The sequence below is a fragment of the Aotus nancymaae genome, unplaced genomic scaffold (assembly GCF_030222135.1).
Source record: "Aotus nancymaae isolate 86718 unplaced genomic scaffold, 86718_ANA_hifiasm-v0.15.2.pri h1tg000062l, whole genome shotgun sequence".
NCBI lineage: Eukaryota > Metazoa > Chordata > Mammalia > Primates > Aotidae > Aotus > Aotus nancymaae.
This window is the reverse complement of record NW_026988476.1, coordinates 6,290,506-6,308,654: the sequence shown is the minus strand read 5'-3', so window position 1 is coordinate 6,308,654 and position 18,149 is coordinate 6,290,506. Positions and strand designations below refer to the sequence as shown.

The 18,149-nt window shown below is 36.7% G+C and overlaps 1 pseudogene; it reads right to left on the bottom strand.

Moving 5' to 3' along the window:
- Positions 1–10,664: 10,664 nt before the first annotated feature.
- LOC105729452 (coiled-coil-helix-coiled-coil-helix domain-containing protein 2-like) lies at positions 10,665–15,629 on the bottom strand (annotated as a pseudogene).
- Positions 15,630–18,149: the final 2,520 nt, after the last annotated feature.

Below are 18,149 nucleotides of genomic sequence, written 5' to 3'. Positions count from 1 at the left end.
TGCTTTATTATTGTAACATGTTTCATTTTATGGTGTACAGTTAAATAGACTTATGAATATTACCTAGTTTTAAGCAAATAACTCTCATAAAATAGTTAAATTAAAAGATCTCTTCCAAGAAACACCACACTGAAGATAATTCTAATAGAGTTAGCACAAGAGAAACTGAGAAAAAGACAAAACTGATTCTTCTATTCCTTGTATAATATCTTTGCCAGGTAAAAATACTAACAATTCATTGACCACAAATATGTGTGTATGTATGTGTATATAGATACATGCATATATGAAGAAGCCTATTTAAAATATGGATTTATATCTAGGCTATGAAGACCTTACAAAAATTTACTAAATTTGATGAAGATTAAAAAGTCTTTTTTGCAGAGTTTTTACTCAAAAGTAAAAGTGAAAAATACTTGTTCTTTCTGCCTTAGGAAGCATGGTCAACACCACCCTCGGGGCTGTGTGGGGACCGTCTCACGGGATACAGTGGCCCTGCCCACATTCCTTTTGTCCAGATAACTGCATCTTGCCCCAACACCTGTGTTCTCCTGCTGAGGGCTCGCTCTAGGGCGGCAAATGGGTAGGCCAGAAGTGCTTGGTTATTGGTGTCTAGCCAATGACAAACAAGAGCTGGAGAATGTATTGCGTTCCATGTTTAACAACTCAGAAAAATTCTGCAGGCTCCAGAGCTCCCCGGGGGGAGTGAGCTCCAGCTGCCCACAGCAGAAAGCTGCTTGAGAACATTCCCCGCGGTTGCTTCACTCCCTGCCTTTCCTCACTGCCGCCATCCCTTCCTGAGATCCCTTCCTTGCAAATCCAGCATTAATCCTTACACGCGAACCCGTGCCTGAGGATCTGCTTCTTTGGGAACCCAACCTAAAACTTCGGCTTCCCAAAGTGCTGGGATTACAGGCGTGAGCCACCGCGCCTGGCCTCACATTGTATTTTTTAAATAAATAGACTTAATTTGTACTTTCAGAATAAAGGTAAGAGTTTAACAATAAATGAGAAAGTAACTGTTTTTCAGAGCATTTTTGAAATGGCAGCAATTCAATTATCATGTGCTTTCATTACCAAAAACAGTGTATGAGTATAGTTCTCATATCTGCATACTTAAAAGCATGAAAAGGAAATTTTCTAACTGACTCAAAAATTTTGTAAATAAAAGTTTTCAACGGAGGTTTTGTCGTTGTTAAAAATGTTGAAATATAATACCTCTTGGTTCACAAGAACAACTGATTAAAATAAAGATGAATTTCAAAAAAAGTTTGAAAAATTGAATGGTACTAAATAATAAAAATTGTGTTTTAGTTATAGCCAGTGATGCCCTTCTTCTATTTATTTTTTAATTATCCTGTGTTTAACCACTATAGCAATCAAAGACAAGTATCAAAATAAACTTAGCCAGGCACGGTGGCTTGCACCTGTAATCCTAGTAGCACTTTGGGAGGCTAAGATGGAAGAATCGCTTGAGCCCAGGAGTTCTAAACCAGCCTGAGCAACATACGAAGACCCCCATCTCTACAAAATAATGAGAAAAAATTAGCTGGGTGTAGTGGTGCATGCCTGTAGTCCCAGCTCCTTGAGAGGCTAAGGTGGGAGGATCACTTTAACTCAGGAGGTGGAGGCTGCACTGACCTGTAGTACCACTGCATTCCGGCATGGGAAAAGAGTGACACTCTGTCTCAAAAAAAAAAAAAAACACAAAATACAAAAGCCTCAACTTCAAATCACTACATCAAAATATAGTCAATAAGCTGAGTTTTTAAAAAAACAATAATGTATATTTAAGCACATTGCAAAAATAGGCTAGCTGCTTTAATTTGTACTATGAGTAAATGATATTCAGAACAAATTTAATTTTTATTGTATCTCATCCTTTTAAAATTTCTATTTTGTGTATGTTTTATTAAATATAAAATCAATGAATGTATACATATTGGGTATGCATGTCTGCTCCAAATATCCTTACGGATAGAGCACATATATAGAGACAATGAGAAGCCTGAATGAAAATTTATTGAAGGGTTTGGAGGTGAAACATAACATAATGAGATTTGTATTTTAGAAAGTATTTTCTAGAGGAAGAGTAGATAGCCATGCAAGTTTGGAGACAGATGAGTTAGGAAACTACCTTGATAGTCCAATAGAGATAATTACGCCTAAATCAGCACAGTAATGATGGAGAGGACAGATGAACAGCAGCTAAAGTGAATAGAACCTGGAAAACCAACTGTGTGTGAGGATCAGGGAAGACTTGAAATGAAGATGATTTGATTCTTGGTTTTGGGCATAAGTAACTTCACTGAAGGTGGTACATTCACCAAGACAGGAGCTCCCAGATAGAAAATACCAAGAGAATAACATTTAGGAGAAAAAGCTAATATATCTGCTGCATCTCAAATGCTTGTGGGAGATAAGTATTGATGTCAGAAGGCTGGACTTACAAATATAAAGTTGAGAATTATTGGCTTATATGATGACACTTTATTACTTTATCAATGCAGCCTAAAACCAGATTATTTTCCTTTTTTTTTTTTTTGTGGTGGGAAGTCAGTCAGCTATATCATCCGATTAATTCACACAGCTTAAACTCAAATTTTTTTCACATGTGATATTGTTAAGGCATTCCTCTCTATATTCTGTTTTTGCCATTGAGTTTTTGGACCTAAGGACAAGACTTGACCCTTGCACCTATTTCACTTCATCTTGCTCAAGTCAACCCATCAATTCACTTTTCAAGCTCCCCTGAGATAATGATCATCATTAAGCACATCAGTCATAGCTTCTGGCTTTATTTTTTAACTTTCTAGCTTCTATTAATTGAAAAGTTTGTGTTATTTATTTTTGCCTCTCTTGGTTCTCAGGCACATGCTATGAAATTTATTGGCTCATGGCACCCTATCACCATCAGTACCTGCATGTCTTTTATTTTATTTTATTATTTGAGACAGAGTCTCACTCTGTTGCCCAGGCTGGAGTGCAATGATGTGATCTTGGCTCACTGCAAACTTCGCCTCCTGAGTTTAAGTGATTCTCCTACCTCAACCTCCAGAGTAGCTGGGATTACAGGCATGTGCCACCACGTCCAGCTAATTTTTGTATTTTTAGTAGAGATGGGGTTTCACCATGTTGGCCAGCCTGGTCTCAAACCCCTGATCTCAGGTGATCCGCCCACCTCGGCCTCCCGAAGTGCTAAGATTACAGGCATGAGCCACCACGCCCAGCCCTATTTTTATTTTTACTTTTTGTTATTGTTATACCACATTCCCAATATTGTTTCTTCCCCTTTCATTTTCTCCCACCATATTGGAACTCACATTAAAAAACAAATAAATAATGAGGACTGTGCAATGTTAACTTTCCCATCTATGAGAATGACAGCCAGGCCCAGTGGTTCATGCCTGTAATCCCAGCTCTTTATGAGACCCAGGCGGGAGGATTGCTTGAGCCCAGGAGTTTGAGGTTACAGTGGGCTATGATTGTTCCACTGCACTCCATCCTGGACAACAGACTGAGGCACAGTCTCTAAAAAAAAAGAAGAGGAGAGAAAGAATGTCATATCTCTCCATTTATTCACATTCACTCATTCATTCATTCAACACATATTTCTTCAGTGCCTACCATGCTCCAAACTCTAAGAGCTTCTTTATCTCTTTTTATCAAGTTTTAATATTTTTCTGTATTTTCTGCATTTCAAGTGACTTTCTAGATTCTTCAAGTTTTGTTGCTCTAATAAAAGCCATCATATTTTCCATGGTGTATTTTAATTTGTTGGTGAAAGTGTAGAAGAACTCTGTTATATTTTTGTTGTTATTGTTGGATTCTATCTAGCAACCTCACTGAACTCCTTCATTAATTTTAATATAGTCTGTCAGTTGTCTTAAGTTTTCTGTGAAAATGAAATGTCAAATCATCTGAGAATAATGACAATATTGTCTCTTCCCTTCCAGTCCTTGCACTTTTTCTATATTTTCTTGCCTTACTGCATTGGCACAGACAATTACTTTTGCAAGGATTTACAAACCACTCTCTCAATAATTGATCATGAGACCACCAACCTACAGTTTACAAATTAGTTTATCTTCTCTTTTTAGAAAAAAAAAAAAAAGACTATTGAATTTTCTAAGAGTTCTCATTTTCATCAATATCCTTTTTAAAAATTCTCAGATAAAACATTTTCAGAATTTTGTGTGCATTTTCTCGGGCAATTTTAAATGCTAAATGACATGTTTGTTGTCTTATAGATTCAGGTTAAGGCCCAGATAACACTAGAGAAAGGTAAGCAATGAGATTTTATTTGAATCTCAGACTTTATATAATAGTAGCTGAAATGTAGGTTACATATATTTATTTCATTTTTAGTATAGATTTACTCCCATCTCACTTACTATCATCTTCAGAGTTGACTCCTAAAGTAATAATAAATGGAAAAGCATGTGGTGCATCATAGGGGTCATGGGAGTTAACAACAGATTTTAGTAAGACACCATGCAATATTATATGAGGATGAAGAACCCTGAAGCCCAAGTTCATTTAGTATGTCATGGTTAGTTTAGAGTAAAATCAAGAATACCTGATTTCTACCTGATATATAAAGAAAGAGACATCTTAACTTCACTGTATGATCATTTTGTCACTTTTCAAAAGCACTTAATTCCTGTTCAATTGAAAATGTTTCAGAACAAACCTATTTGGTCATTTTATTGACATTGCACATTTGCATACAAGCCAATTTTTGTAAATTACTTATATGTGCTTCTCTTCATTATGCTGATTTTTTCTTTCTTTTCTTTTTTTTTTTTTTTTTTTTTTTTTGAGACAGGGTCTCTGTTGCTCAGGCTAGGGTAAGTACACTGGCACAATCATGGCTCTCTACAGCCTTAACCTCCTGGACTTAAGCAATCTTCCCACCTCAGCCTCCCAAGGAACTAAGACTACAGGGATGAGCCACCATGCCTGGCTAATTTTTTATTTTTTGTGAAGACAGGGTCTCCCTATATTGCCCAGGCTGGCCTTGAACTCCTGGGTTCGAGCAATCCTCCTGCCTCAGCCTCCCAAAGGGCTGGGATTACTGGTATGAACTACTGTGCTAGCTCCATTATGCTATAATAACTCTGTGTATCATTATACTTTTTGGTTTGCTTGACTGTATTTTAATGTCTGGTTAGCTGGTGACATTGACACCAGAACAAAGGTTTGTCACACATTTAAATAGTTTATTGAATCAAATTTAAAAAGTTTATTGTGAAAGCAGGAAAATTGTTGTAACACTAGATACAAAAAACATATTTATTCAGCTAGTACATGTTAATATTTATTGCTTGGATAAAGAAATTTAAAGTGATGATATTGTGCTCTTTTCCTCATTCTCCAGGTTTATTCACTTACCTCCTGTGATAAGGTTTATTCATCATCCTCAACTGCCACTTTCATACTCACTCAAAAATAACAATTACAGCAAGAAAATAGCAAGTGATACTATTTATTTTACTGTATTTATCCTGAGATGTGTGAAGATTTTAGTCAGTTTAAGTTTTTTTCAGCTGCATTGAATTTAATTAATAATGTGGAGGATTAAATAATTTTGTCATGAAAATTCACAAAGTGACCATAAGGATAAAAACAACTCACAGTAAGAAGAAAAGAGAGAAACAGACATACAGTGACAAAATACAGGAGAGTTAATTAAAAGCACTGAAAGCAGAAACATCTACTGATCCCTCTTGTTCGGCCTTTTCTAGAGCAGCAAATCTAAATAGTGCTATGCTTTATGTTGCTTTCTTTAACTTTACAGATGCTGAAAACTTTCATTTCAAGTTTCTATCTCCTAGAAGTGGGGTGGGGGGAAAGCTGGTTATTATTCCTAAACCCATTGAAATTGCATTTGTGGCATCAAAATGGATTTTTTTAAAGCAGGATGTTGGATTGACAGCAAAGCAGCTGCTCTGCAACAAACGAAAGCAAAAATTAATAAGAGACCTTAGCAAAAGAAAGACTATTGGTTTTGCACACCCAGAGCAAATTGGCTGGATTTAGAAGAGCACACTTTGATCTTTTCCAGACTAATTACTGCACTGTGGTTTGACTGTTTTGTGCATTAGTTGCCCTTCATACAAAACCGAAACTGCTATGGTACACAGCTGTAATACAAATGAAAATTTGACATTCAGTAAACAAAGCATGGCAAGGGTCATTCTTTAAGCACAATCACTGCATAATACAATTTTAGAATGCCTTTTGTATACAAAAATGATGCATTTTAAGGCAGTTTTGAACTCAGAGAAGGCAGTCAAGGCTGTTTGTAAAAGATAGAGAAATTGCTCCCAACTCTGATCTATAAATATAGATTAAAAACAGTTTATTTTGACATTGTAGAAAGGTTGAGAAATTTACATATTCACAGAAATAAATGTGCTCATTTTTAGAAGATGGTTTTTCATTTTTCTATAAGGTTAATTGGGAGCATATTTCTTAAGTAGCAGTTTGCAGTAGTAATAACGGTGTTTATTCACCAATATGATTCTGGATTTGCTCCGGGGAAGGAATTCAGATTATTTTATAAATGGACTTCATATAAAAGTATTTAATGCTACATTTATTTTTCAGAAAATACAATGAATTAAAGAATATTGTCAACAACTACTGATTATTTAGAGTTCACCATAATTATTAAAGCATGAACTCCTTTCTGCATAAGGAATATATTTAACATATAACTGGGTTACGTGATTCTTCTAAATGCATTTTTAACATGGTTTTGACAGTCACTTGATCAAGCTGTACAACAAGTTATCATTAGATACTAAAAAATTAATCAAATATATTTAAAGATTTTTATATTATAATACTTGACTCAGTATGTATTTAAACTAATTTAACCTTTGGATCTATGTAAACTTTACCCAGTTTTTCCCAATGTACACATTTCAGCAACTTCAAATAAATATACCTATAGTTCAAAAGTCAAAGGGCTTACAATAATTCCACCACTTAATGCTGAAATATTTTAAATGTAGAGAAATATTTGATCAAAGAAGTAATCTATAAGAAATATTCCTAGCTAGACTGTACCTTAAAAAAATGTATCTTTATGTTTTATTTCTATCTCAAACTTTTGAAAAGAGGTGATTTAGAGACGATTTATGATATCTATCATTCATTTAACTGTCTGTTAGAAACTGAAAAAAGGTTTATCCAGGATTGACTCATGGCCAACAACCATAACCAAGACCCTACACCAATGGGTGTTAAAGACTGGGAATATCGAACTCATCCATTCAAGCATTGGAGAATACCCCACATTCCACGTTGAGCACATTTTCTCTCAGTCATTATTTCTTTAATTGCTATATGAATTATATAAATCTTCTGACCTTCAGTGCCTTCCCTTTTTGCTTTCAAACTTAGCCAGCAACATCCTTCATATACACAGGCAAAGCTGTTTTCTAAATGCTGTTTTTGTCTGGCTCATTTACCTTTACCTAACAGAACAGCTCTCCTAGGGGAGGGAAATAAAGAGTAGTTACCTATTCACAGCAAGAGACTTGAGAGTTCAGCACAATAGATTTTCACAATGTGTTTAGGAGAGGCACAGAGCTACAGTACTAAGCACCAGTGGAAAGGTAGATAAATATACAGAGATAGAACCACAGATCTTATCCAAGTATATTGCAAAATAACAGAGAATCTATAATGCTTTCTACTTCAGCAGCAATCAAAGCCAACCTCTGCAAATTAATCAGCCTGCAAAATACCAAGAATGAAGAAAAAGGATATTGATTCCTGGAAAAGTCACCTATATTTTATTTTCTCATTAAAATTGATCACAGAATGCTATTCTAAAATGTGAACATGAAATATAAAATGGACTAGTTCCTTTTCGCTAATACTTCTATGAGCATCTCAGAATGACTCCATGAAACTCTTTTGGTTTAATTTTCAGCTGGGTAGAGAATTGTTAAATAAACTCGTAAAGCATCATTTGCCTTGTGTTGTTTTTTTTTTTTCTTCAGGGTGTTAGAGTCTTAGGGTTATCAGAATTTACTGATAACTCCATTGAGTGTTCTTTCTTTCCTATGACCATTAGTTACTCAATGTCCCTTTTCATTTGCTTTCATCCTAAATCCTGCCTTCAGATTTACACACTGTCTGCAAAACAACAGTAATTAAGAAAGAGGTTTTTCTTCAAAATAGGTTTTCTGGTTAAACACCCAAATTAAAGACCCCTTCCGACTTACTCAAAAGTTAAAAAGAAATACATTCATTGAGATATACTTTTTTACAACAAAAATTATAATTTTGGAAAACAAATTTTATTTAGCAGTGTAAGCTGTTTTCCATGTTTTCTTAATGATCGTATAAAATAATAAAGAATTCTTTCATGTGCTGTACATCAGTTATAGCCTTGTGATGGAATGGCTTTCTGAATTCCCACCTTCCCCCCCGCCCCCCGCCCCAAATGGTTAATGTTCCAAGTTTGTGCTTTGGGGGTTATTATAGTCACAGGTTCTGCTTTAAATTAAACACCTAATTAAAATGAAGCCATTCATAAGTAGCAATGTACATAAATCAGAATGGAATAATAGGAGCTCCACATATATCGCCTTTTCCCACAAGGCTCTTAGAACATGTTTTGTGCCCAAGAAAAAAACTGAAATTTGTCAATTAGCTCAATTGCAACCAGACCTCTTTGCTGAGTATACAAAATTGTCCCCACTACCAATAGCATGTTTTGGTGTGACAGAATAGCAACAATTGTCATTTGCCTCCTAGAAAGAGCCCCTAGAGCAGAATGTTCCCATAGGTCATTTTGAGACTATTACCAACATTACCTTGCTTCCTTCTGGCAAGAACCTAACTCCAGCCAGACAAAGAGAGAAAAGAATTCTCAACCTTTGGGTGAAATGTAAGTACTTTCAGGAAATCTCATTAAAAAATTACTCCACATATAATGGGGCTTTTAATTGCTCCCCAAACCATTTTTCATCTTCTTAAGGTTGGAGGTTACAAGGTACTTTTAAAAATGGATTTAACACTTGCTGGTCACTGAGAGATTAAAGGCATAAACGGCCATGACTAGATGGCAAGGCTGCTACCAAAGCCTTCACATCACAACTGATTAACACCTTTTTTATTTCTCTGCATGCAAATGCTTACAAACAAGATTGGAATTTTCAGGATTTATCAACATCCAGACAGAACATAGCACATTCTGAGCATTCCATCATAAACAGAGGGTTCATTAAAGAGCTGATTGCCCACTGACCTTAGGGAATTATTTCACATTTCTCTTCCCCATCTGTAAAGTGGTAATAAAAGATGGATTTGTGGGATAAAGCTTGACTAGGGTGAATAAATGAAATAATGTATTTAAATAGTTTTGAAGTCAGACAGGATTTAAGTACAAAAACAGTATCTTCAACACATTGTGATCCTATATCAAAGCACGGGGAATGTAATCTGCTCTCTTTTCATCTGAACACATTCAGTAACAATCACACTTATTAAATATTTGTATATAGTTCTGTAATAAAAGTTGTGCCGTCATCCAGGAGTTTATTATCTCAAATGAGAGATTCTATGTGAAAATACATTGTAAGGTATAAAGTACTACACTTGCAATAATAATAGTAACAGGTATTAAGTGCTTACCTACACCAGGCTGTGTGAAACAAGAGTTTCTACAAGGGTTTATTTAAACCTCACATAACCTTGGGAGAAAGATGCTATTATCCCTATTTTATAAATTATAAACCTGACAATGAGAGACACTGAGTCACTCAAATGTGCTATGCAGCAGGAAAGGGAGAAAGCAAGGAAGAAGCCAAGGTCTGCCTGACTTTCAAATTCATGTACATGATGCACATTATACTATAAAAGAGATTGTTACGGTGATAATGCTGTCTTTTTCCCCAGATTAGACTGTGGTGGTTTTATCATAACTGACAATTTATATCTTCAAAAATGCACATGCTGTCCTGAATTAGAAAGCTTAAACATGGCACGTTCATAAAAGGATTTTTCTAAATTGCTTTTCTTATTCAGTACTTCCTTTTGTTATTAAAAAAAAAAAAAAAAAAAAAAAAAGGAAACATTACACCCTAGAAGAAATTGCTTCTGGCTGGGCATGGTGGCTCACGCCTGTAATCCCAGCACTTTGGGAGGCCGACCTGGGCAGATCACGTGGTCAAGAAATCGAGACCATCCTGATCAACACGGTAAAACCCCGTTTCTACTAAAAATACAAAAATTAGCTGGGCATGGTGGTGTGCCTGTAGTCCCAGGTACTTAGGAGGCTGAGGCAGGAGAATTGTTTGAACCCGAGAGGCAGAGGTTGCAGTGAGCTGAGATTGCACCACTGCACTCCAGCCTGGCAACAGAGCAAGACTCTGTCTCAACAAATAGGAAGGAAGGAAGGAAGGGAGGGAGGGAGGGAGGGAGGGAGGGAAGGAAGGAAGGGAGGGAGGGAGGGAAGGAATTGCTTTTTTTTTGAAGAAGAAGAAGATCACTTTATTCTAATTAACTCACAAAGAACAAAATCATAACAGCTAGTTTAAGGAGGCCACACAAACATTTGCCCAGCCCCAAATTCTACAGAGTAGGAACACCCCCTTCCATTTCAATTCTGAACCAAGGAAGCTAGGAATGACAGGAGAGATTTAACTGATGTTACACTTTATCCTTTCACTATCAATATATTTTAATACTAAATTAAGTTGGTTGTGAGAGCTGGTTTTCCATTTCTCCAGGTTGAACTTCTTGATGAGGCCAATCCGTTTGCAAGTCGGCACTGTTTCAGCACCTCATTAAAACCCTCACAGAGCTTGATGTCACTCTGGTTCTGGGCACACTCCAAAAACTGATCTCACAGAAGCAAGCTGCCCTTGCTGTGCCGGCCGGGTTCCCTGAGGCTCCTGGTAAGTGATGTCAGGCCTCACAGGCTCAGCATTACTTCCTCCACAGAAGCCCCCGGTAATGGCGTGGCCCAGTGTGTGCCCCACAGCAGAGTCCACAGCCATGCCGGCTGCAGTGGTTGCCATCTGGGCCATCAAATCTGGCCGCCAGGGCGCCGCAGCAGAAAGGCCAACTGCTGGAGGCCACTGCTGGTGGCTGAGCAGCTGCTGCTGGCCTGGGTGCGGTTCTCATCTGAGGGGCCGCCTGGCAGGAGGGGCCATGCGGGAGATGTGGCTTCAGCTTCCACGTGGTATCCTATGTGCGCATAAAACCACCTTTAGACGTGCGACAACCAGTGAGGAGCTCAGCAGAAATTGCTTCTATTCTTACTTTGTTGTCCATTTGAGTGCAATAAGTTTTCTTTACACCAACCAATCACATCGTTACTTGTTAACAGTTAGATTCCTAAATATTTAACGTTTATGACACCAGAGAATACTGGTGAGAGTGACATTATTTTTGTATTCAGAAAAATACATAACTGCCAATTCTACATATTAATTTTCTAATCTAGAAATTTCCCTGGTACAGAAATAACAGATATATAAATAAAACAGTATTTTCTTAAATAATTTTATTTTAGTTGAGAATTTATAAGAATCATATTTTTTCCTGGTCAACACGGTGAAACCCCGTCTCTACTAAAAATACAAAAAATTAGCTGGGCACGGTGGCGCGTGCCTGTAATCCCAGCTACTCAGGAGGCTGAGGCAGGAGAAGTGCCTAAACCCAGGAGGCGGAGGTTGCGGTGAGCCGAGATCGCGCCATTGCACTCCAGCCTGGGTAACAAGAGCGAAACTCCATCTCAAAAAAAAAAAAGAATCATATTTTCAGTCTGAGTGCAGTGGTTCACACCTACAATCTCAGTACTTTGGGAAGTGGAGGTGGGAGGATCACTTGAGCCCAGCTGTTCAAGACCAGCCTGGGCAACAAAGTGAGACCCTCGTCTCTATAAAAAATAAAAATAAATAGCTGGTCATGGTGGTGCATGCCTGTGATCCCAGCTGCCCAGGAGGCTGAGGTAGGAGGATCACTTGAGCCCAGGAGGTCGAGGCTGCAGTGAGCTATGATCACACCACTGCATTCCAGCAGCCTGAACCACACAGCAAGACCCTAAGAATACTGTTTCAAACATTCATCTTAATAATGATGAGCTCTATTTCCACTTCTCAAGGAGAAAAACCGAGACAAAGAAAGGTCTTAATAGATGATGAAACAAAATATTTTAATTTCTTCCAAAAGTTAAGTAAATTTAAAAATATATATGTCCCAACCATTGAAGGGTACTTCTAATTTTAAAAACATTTTACAAGAAAAAAGAATTCCAAATACTCATTTCCACAATTAATATTTTAGAGTATTGTAATTAATTTTAGAACATGGTATATGAAAGAAAAAAGGGCTAAAAAATTAACTATAGTAATCTAAGTCTTGTTAAAATAATGAATTGGGCATTTTATTACAATGCTGGAAAAACTTTTTCCGATATCAAAATATTTTCCTCATTCTACCATTGTAGTTACTCTGAAAAGTTTTAAAAAAGATTTGGAGCTATATTTCGAAGAAACTTGGTGTGAACTTTGCTAACAATGACCCAAATAAGTTTTTAGATTACGCTTTCAAGAAATTGCAGTATTTCATGCAAAATGGTACCCACTTTACCACTAAGGTAATTTTTTACTCACCACAAAAGAAAATCTATATTCTGCTCTTCCTTGCTTGTCTTTTTAAAACCTCAAACCAGAGGAATGAGTCACATTTTGGACCGTTTTCTTTTTTAATCTTCTTTACTCCTTCTATTCTGTTTCTAAACGGATACTTAGTTTTGACTAGATTGCAATTTCATTTGAAAAGAATTGGACAGGTTTTCTAGAATGAGTTAAAGATTACCCATTGAGAGTATTTTTGGCAGCTACCTTTAAAGATGCAAGGATCTTTACCTATGTAACAAACCTGAACGTGTATCCTGGAACTTAAAATTACATTAAATTTTATTTTTTTAAAAAGATGCAAGGATCTGTATAAAGTTGTACATTTAGATTTAATGCAGGTAATGTTTGTTTCTTGAGATAGAAACAATGTAATTGTGACACTGGCAGGAAAAATATGTAAGATGTGCTTTTCACTCTTCTCTTTGGGTAAGCATAATTTGTAGAATTTTATTACATTGAGAATGCTAAATACATTAGTAAATTCCTCATACAATGACAACAACATCTGGCTTTGTTTTTAACTCAAATGGTTATAGGCATACAATACTATTTCATGTTATTTACAATTAGAGTATGAAACTCAAGGCATGTGGCAAAAATTAATTATATCATAGTTATGAAAAAGAAAAGATAAAGTATTAGACTCCTCGTTTTGTAAACAGACATTAAAACATGTGTCAAGCAAGCCAGAAAAAGAACCAATAATTATTTTTATATAATAACCAATATATAAAAATAATAAATGACTAAATGTTTTCCATGTGTCAAGCACTGAGCTATTTCACAAAAATGATTTTAATTAATCCCTTATAAAAACCATGAGTTAAGTATCCATTGTGCAAATGAGGGAAAAGAAACTTGTTGTGTCCAAGGTCACAGATACAGAATTCAAGTCTACTAAAACCTTTAATGTCATAGTCTAGTAACTGTTTCTCATTGTTTAACAGCTATGAAAATAAAGAAAAGCATAACTTTCTCTTATATGCTGTCTATAAATTATGGTAACAAAATACACATTGGGATTATAGTTCCACATGGAGAAACTTAGGAATATGAATTCTGGTATATGTTAAATATAAATTAATTAGCAAATATTTAGTTAGTGACTTCTATGTTCTAGGCACTGGGCCAGGTGTCTATGATACAATGATGAAAGAGAACATAGACCTTACCATCTAAATAACCATAGTCTAAAAGAAGACAAATATTTAAGAGATCATTGCAATAAAACAAGAGAAGTGCTATAAAATCATAATGATAATAGGTAGCACTTATGGTGTGCCAGTCATTGTTAAAAAGCACTTTATATATTTACTCAGGTAATCCTCACAACAATCTATGAAATAGATACTAAAAAGATATATTTAAAGGTCTATTGGAATACAAAGAAGAAAACACTTCATTTTGCCTAGAAAGGTGAGACATTTTAGCTGAGTCCTATAGGATAACTATGTCAATGAGAGGGGAGTGATGTATTAGCCAGTATAACATAAATTCTGCCATAGTAACCAAAACTCCCCAAATCTTGATGGCTTATGACAATAAAGGTCCCAACTTTGCTTGCAAAACCTTTTAGGTTGGCATAGGAACTCTGGTTCCCATGTAGGAGACTTCAGCATCTGGTGTATCACCAGTGGCTACAGCAAGGACAGGGGATATGGTAAATCATGCACTGGCTCTTTGTGTCTTTACCTATAAGACACGTGTCACTTCTGCACCATTTCATTTGCCAAAACAAGTCACATAATCACACCTAGTTTTAATGGGGAAGGGCAGTGTCATCCTACAATAACCCAGATGGTAAAGAGCAGGAATACTGAGGACTCACCCTAACACCTCCCAAGGTTTGGAGGGGGCAAGTAACCCCAGGAAAAAGGACACATGCAAAGGCACGGAAGTGAAAATGTGCTCAGTACATGGTGGTTTCTATGATGAAAGCATAAGATGCACGAGGGAGAAAGCGTGGGGAGGAGAGGAAAAGGCAGGCGAGTGCCCGATCATGAAGACACAACACACTCGGAAAGTTTAGACTTCACCTTTTTGACCACAGGAACTTATTGCAGGAGTTTAAGCAGAGGAGAAATACAATCAACATTTTCATTCAGAAAGTTCATGCTAACTGGACTGGAGGAAAGACCTTCCAAGCTCCCTCAGGTTGTTGGCAGAATTCACTTCCTTGCAGCTGTAAGACTGGGGATTTTAGTTCCTTGCTAGAGGCCACTCTCAGCTCCTAAAAAGTCACTCACAGTTCTTTGCCAGATGGGCTTCTTCAATAAGGCCACTTACTTCATGACAGTTTATTTATTCAAAACCAGCAAGAGAGAGAGAGAGAGAGACTGTCACTCAGGGAAAGCTCAGTCTCTCTTTGAAGGGCTGTCTCCTGGTCAAGTAAGGCCCACTCAGGACAATATTTCACTTAACTGAAAAACTGATTTGGAACCTTAATTATATCTGAAAAATCTCCTCATCTTTGCCATATTCTGTAGGTGAGAAGCAAGTCCCAGGCTTGGTGCACATTCGAGGGGAGGGAGTTACACAAGGCAGACCACAACCTGGGTAGAGTAATTGGAGCCATCCTACAGCCATACAGTCTGTCCACAGCAGCAACCAATTGAAAGGACACTTCCATAGTACTGGTGAAAAGTTATATAAGATCCTGGACTAAGATAGAGTCACAAATGTTTAGGAGATATACATATACCTTAAATATAAATGGACTTCAACAAAACTTTAAGAAATGATCAGTTTTGTTCTTTATTTTCTTACCAGTAGAACTAAATTCATAATACTCAAAGTACTTAGTTTTAAATGTTTTGAACTTTAAAAAGAAAACTGCCACAAATATTTCAAATATCTAGCTCATTCTAAGAGCAAAATAAAAATAATATGTGAGTATCAGCTTACCAAGCATCGAGTCCTACGCCACAACTCACACATGAAAAGTAGTAATTACTTCATAGTGACGCCAATAGGGCATATATATGCAGGATGGTATGACCTGAAAAATAAGGTACAGAATATAATCTCTGATAAAATTTATGTTTCATTTTTATAGCTTACTATCAAAACAAGTGTTTTTATAACTATGTATACACACACATAGACTAGCTTGTTAAACATACTTGTCTTGTTTTTAAAGGGTAATAATTTAATAATTATTGTGCAAGATCTTCACTCATATAATCTGAACTCCAATTCTGGAAAAATGAAAACCAAACAAATGCAGAGATGTCAGTTGAGCCAAGGGCATTGCAGTCAGGGCTGAAAAGCAGAGATAGTTAATAGCTCTCTTAGTGAGTGACAAATCACCTGCCTCAATTGGTTCTAACTAGAAATATCAGCCACATATGCTCATCATAAGCCATAAATGTCCATAATAGACTAAAGGTGGTCCACCAACTTCTATGTATCCATTACCCTGTTTCACCTTTAGAGACTTCCCTAATGCCTGCATTCTTAAAATGTAATACAAGACAGGTGCACATGTATTCTCAGCTACTCCAGAGACTGAGGGGAGGATTACTTGAGCCCAGGAGTTTGAATACAGCCTGGGAACATAGCAAGACCCTGTCTCTAAAAAATAATAATAATACATAAAAAGTGACCAATACAATTATTTTAGATCCTATGTCAGCCACCATATAAGTGGGGCTGAAATTAGAGGCAATTAACCAGATATAAACTGATATAGAAGACACTGTAACAGAGGTTGTTTTCACTTTTTTTTTTTTTTTTTTTAAGATGGGACTTCACCATGTTGGTCAGGCTAGTCTTGAACTCCTGACCTCAGGTGATCCGCCCACCTTGGCCTCCAAAGTGCTTGGATTACAGGCATGTTTTCACTCTTTAGGATTGAAATGTACTGGTTAGAAAAGTTGTGAAGCAATCTTTGAGGACTCAATCTCTTGGCTAACCTGTTTTTTTTAACTCAAGGGTAATAACCAGAGTGGGGAAAACCCTTCCAAACTTTCAATATCCCTCAAAGACAAATTTCATGAAGAATCTCTGTATCCAGAATTTCCAAGGCTCCCAAACATTTGTTTTTACAGAGATATTTTTGTATCCTGAGCTTTGAAAAAATGCCATGTCAAAAAAAAAAAAGAAAAAAGAAAAAGAAAAAATGCCATGTCATTTGCGTCAAAGGGAAAAGCATATTTAATGATATCACAGGAAACAAACCTGCAGTTTCTTTCTAAAAGCCTCCTATGTTATGTATGAAAATTGCATGATACTGCCAAGAACCCAATCAGCCTAGATACCACCTCAAGATGCTTGCTTTTTAGGATTGTGTGACATGCACACTGCCTGCTAAGGATTTGCAAGGAGAGAAGTCAGAGGATAATGAGGCAATTTCAGATGTTTTCACATTATGTCAAAGTGAACATTGGGCCAGGTGCAGTGGCTCACGCCTATAACACCAGCACTTTGGGAGGCCAAGGCAGATGGATCACTTGAGGTCAGGAGTTCAAGACCAGCCTTGCCAACATAGTAAAACACCATCTCTAATAAAAATACAATAAATTAGCGGGGTGTGGTGGTACACGCTTGTAATTTCAACTACTTGGGAGGCTAAGGTGGAAGGATCGCTTGAACCCAGGAAGTGGAGGTTGCAATGAGCCGATATGGTGCCACTGCACTCCAGCCTGGACAACAGAGTGAGACTTTGTCTCAAAAATTAAAAAAATGAACATTGGAAAGTGTTTATCACTATTATTTATGCAACACTGAAAGAAAAAGGAGATTTTGAAATGTGTTGCTGGTCTCAAACACTGCATTAGTACTCTTTGAGTAATAACTAAAAGATAAGTGCATAGTAATACTGCAGCCTATCACTTACAGGAAATCACTGGGGGAAAATGGTTTTATGACCTTGACCTTTTGTGCCTCCTTAACTAATATCTTACATATAAAAATTAGCTCAAAAACATATTCTGGGGATTCTTCATTCCTATCACAACCCATTAATATTTGAACAAGGAAGAATGAATACACATTTTTAGAAAAATAAAGCCTTTATTGAGATATAATTAATATATAATAAATTGATTATTTACAGGTAGAAAATTGGTGAATTTCGACATATGTGTATAGCCATGCAATCACCACCACAATCTTTCTTCATTCCCTTTTGTAGGCCCTTCTCCTGCCTCTCCTCAGCCCTACTTCCCCCAATCCTAGGTAACCACTGATCTACATCGTGTCACTTCAGTTTGCATTTTCTAGAATTTTACCTAAGTGGTATAACTTGTGGCTTGCTTTTTTCACTTAGCAAAATTATTTTGAGATTCATCCATGTTGTTGCATGTATCATTTCTTTTTATTTCTGGGTAGTATTCCACTGCATGGATGTTCGCCTGTTGATGGATGTCTGGGCTGTTTCCATGTTTTGGGGTCTCACAAATATAGTTGCTGAGAACATTCATATACAAGTCTACGTATACACATAAGCATTTGTTACTCTTGTGTAAATGTCTAGAA